We start from the raw sequence: 1186 nt of genomic DNA on the forward strand, positions 1-1186 counted from the left end.
ACACACACACACACACACACACACACACACAGAACTAACGTTTTTAGATCTTACCAAGACTTCTTCTCAAATCAACGAAACAGTAACGGAGCTATAGTTTATTTGTTGTGTTCTTTGTATACAAAAATCATGTCATTTTAGCAACAGGGTACATGCCTTGAGAATTTAAAGCGGAAGGAAGAAGACAGAAATGTCGAAAGGTGTGATACGCACAAGTGAAAGTCACACACATAGTTATACATGTGAACACAAATTCAAATTATATTTCCCTCTTTGCTCTTAGTAAAACCTTACAGGGGCTCTAGTTACAGCCCCCTGACCCATTCAGTGGGGGGTAGTTGTTGAGGGTTAGGGTATATTTTAGATTCCACGGTATTTTGGTTTCATTGCTTCCATAATCCTAAACTCTGCCGAACATGCTTTTTCAATAGTCCTTTGAAATAAATACCGGTAGAGAGATAAGCAACTTTATTTAATTTTCTTACAAATTTATCTTAGAATAGCATGCATATTGTATTATGTACACAATAAAAAACGACACTGAAAACGCACATTTAAAACAAAACAAAAAACCAAGCTAGTAGCCAACGTTTTTGATCTGGTTTTTTTTCAAGCAAAGTTTATAACGCCTAACACAATGACATGCCACTTTGACCATCTATCTAGAACTCATATGTTACTCTATATTGCCTGAAAATTTGTCTTGGATCGAGACTTTTCACAATCCACCAATGGTCTATGTTGCCCACCAAAAAGAAAAAAAACCCAACGAAATAACAAAAAACAATTGTAAGTTTGATTCCCACGCAGGCAAATATTTCCCCAAAATAATACCTCCATCTTACGTCTTAAATGTTTGAATTAATCCCGTGTGAGAACCCATTGCAGACTCTGTGACTATCACGCGGAGACAATTGAACATCTTCTCCTTCACTGCCCAAACCTTGCAGTTCTTCGATGCAGGCTCCTACACACACCTACAGACATACAAAGCCTGCTCTACACTGGCGTTGACCATGTGACAAAGACATGTGGTGTCTTGAGGGAGGCATTGCGCTACCAAGTGCGAAATGCTCGCAGCTAAAGGGATTTGAAAACAACAACAACGTCTTAGATGTAAAATCCCACATATCCCCGGTAAGCCCAGAAAGACAGAGATGAGGCTCTCTACTCCCCCCTTCCCCCC

This window comes from Aplysia californica, unplaced genomic scaffold, assembly GCF_000002075.1.
Source record: "Aplysia californica isolate F4 #8 unplaced genomic scaffold, AplCal3.0 scaffold00080, whole genome shotgun sequence".
In the NCBI taxonomy this organism is placed as follows: domain Eukaryota; kingdom Metazoa; phylum Mollusca; class Gastropoda; order Aplysiida; family Aplysiidae; genus Aplysia; species Aplysia californica.